Raw genomic sequence first — 2,779 nt, 5'->3', positions numbered from 1 at the left:
GGTTTGATTTTCAAAAGAAAATGTCTTATTACACTAATGTCTGACTTGTTGAGTGTTTTTAAATGAGATGTTCCAACCTTTTTGGATATAAACTAAACATTGTTAAAGACTGACACATACTACAACCCCTCACAACATTTGCTTTTTTTTCTGCAAGATTTACCAAGAAAGCAGAAAAGCAGAAAGTAATTATCAGTGTGTTTTATTTTTGTGAATAGTTTTGGCAACAGAGTATAGAGCATATTCTTACATCCTGTACTGCAAGAGGAATAAAAAATCAAAATACCAGTCTCCTCCAACATTTTAACCATTTCTCTCCATCATTTTTTTAAATTGAACATAAGAATGAAAAGATGGAAGTGAGCAGTGCTCATCAACTGGCAGGAAATGAATATTCATCACTTAAATTGCCCACTAAGCCCCCCCAATACCATCAAGAATGAACAAAATACATCCATACATAAAAATTAAAAAGTCACTGTATTCTGGTCAATCAGTCAACAGAAGGATTAATAAGGCAATAAGCTTCTAAATTTTTGGGCCCTTTACTGCTGCCAGTAAATGCATCAACCTTGCCTTGTTTTGTTTATGCTTCTATTTTGTTGTTTCTAGTTTGATATACCATCAGGACGGGGGGAATTTTTTTGGGCGTGCTCAAAAGTTTTTCTATTTCCTTCATTGATTGCTGTGTTTGAGAAGAAACTTCGATGAAGTTTTATGGTTTGTGTGTACAGGAAAAAGCAAAGGCCATGTTTAACATCCTTCAAATAAAAACCATTTAAGTCTACTTCCTGACTTCCTGGTGTGTTTTAATTGTCATCAAACTGTTGATGTGTGATGTCACTCATATTTGACACAGTGTGTGCTTTGGGTCATCAAGAAAAATCAATCATTAAGTGATCACAAATGGACCCAAGTTAATAAATTACTCAACTCAAAAAGCAGGTTGAGGAAATGGTGCAGTCCCATAGAAGAAACCCCTGATCACACATTCACACAAGAGTTGTGTTACTTTCCTAGAGGTGATGAGGGCCTCATGTTGGTCGTTGCCTGGGGCCTCCACCCTATTAAAAATGCGTTTGCCCCTTAAGACCTTAAAGACAGGAGGAAAGAAGACATAAGGTTGGAAAGTAAGGGTGCAAATGTCTGACTTGTTGAGTGTCTTTAAATGAGATGTTGAAACTTTTTTGGATATAAACTAAATACTGGTAAAGCCTGACACATACTACAATATTTTTAAAATCAATGTAGTGTGTGGTGACCAACACAAAACACCACACACTAATGGATTGAGTCACCAACAACCGAGAGTTTCTTCTCACAACACTGAAATCTCACATTGTTAAACCGAACTTCGTAAGTAAACATGCAAAATGTTAACAAAGCAGATGGATATGCCCGTTTTACGTGTTTCTCACTGGCAAATCCATCTTGCAAAGCTCCCGTTTGAACCATTTGGGCCAGGTTAGAAAGTGACAGGACCAATCAGCATTGAGGGGCAGTACTTAGACTGAGGTGCGGCAGAGTTGTGACGTAAGCGAGCAGCAACAAGAGGAATTATGGCAGAAGACATTAGCCTGGATGCTGCTAAAGCACCAGTTTTGTCAGACCTTGACAACATTTCTTCGTTAAAAGAAAAACAAAGAACAGCAGTGAGTTGTTTTCTTTTCAAAACAGCTAAAGTCATATACTGACATGTCTACAGTTGCCACCGTTTGCATTACGCAGATCTAATGGTGTATACTCCTTCGGTAGGGGCGCAGCTTGCTGGCAGCAACGTCACGTGTTTTGTTGCTCTGATTGGCCTGTAATGATGTGACAGAGAACATTCATCCAATCACGCTCCAAGTTTTTTTAAAATGCTCTGCCCTTTCCCAAACGCTGTGTACGAGTGGTTTTCCCATCCGGCGTGCCAGGTTAGCAAAATGTGGCTAGCTGTTACTTTCCTGGTATATTCATTGTGGAACAATGCGACTCTTCTCTTTGTCAGTCTGACGATGGTATTTTGCGCTGGACATGCTATCTAAACATTGTGTTGCTGCCACCATTTGCTGAGTTATTCCTTCATTTCTGGTGTCCATCTTAACTTTATGATTTACATTTACTATGGTTGTCAGGGCTGAGGTTGCTGTGCTTCCTCGTCTGGTCAGCTAACTTCCTGATTGGCTATTGTTCCATTCCATGCAACAATCCACAGGGTGTGTGCCCGGCTGACCTCTGTGTTCTCCCCACATAACAGGATTTTGTATGTATTACACATGCTTAAAATTTACAATTTTAAGTCAGAGCACATCAGAGAGGATAATATCCCTAAACACACCACACACCAAGTTATTATAGTTGACTAAAAATGATCAAAAAACTAGAACTAAAATGTAAAAATAATGTTTGTTAACTGAAACTAAATAAAAACTAAGCTTTACAGAAACAAAAACTAAACAAAACTTAATTCTGTGCTTATAAAACTACCTAGAATAAATAAAAGTAGAGAGAAAATGTCATCAGTGTTAGTTTTTGACAGCAGCAGACTAACTGATATGTATACCCTAGCCTGAAGAGGAGGATTGCCTGATTTGATTGGAGAAGACTTCACACAATAGTAACTTTAGGTCTTCAGTTGTAAACAAACATCAAAATTGAATAAATAAAATGAAAAGTGAAGAGTCCTTTTGGGTCTCACCCCTGAAAAATATCCCATTTTGGATAAAAAAAAAACAAAAACAAAAAACTAAACCCAAAACTAAAACCAATAAAACCTAAATGAAAATGAAGCAGTTCT

The sequence above is a fragment of the Cheilinus undulatus genome, linkage group 10, assembly GCF_018320785.1.
Source record: "Cheilinus undulatus linkage group 10, ASM1832078v1, whole genome shotgun sequence".
Lineage (NCBI taxonomy): Eukaryota > Metazoa > Chordata > Actinopteri > Labriformes > Labridae > Cheilinus > Cheilinus undulatus.
The sequence above is the reverse complement of the archived record's forward strand: the minus strand, read 5'-3'. Positions refer to the sequence as shown.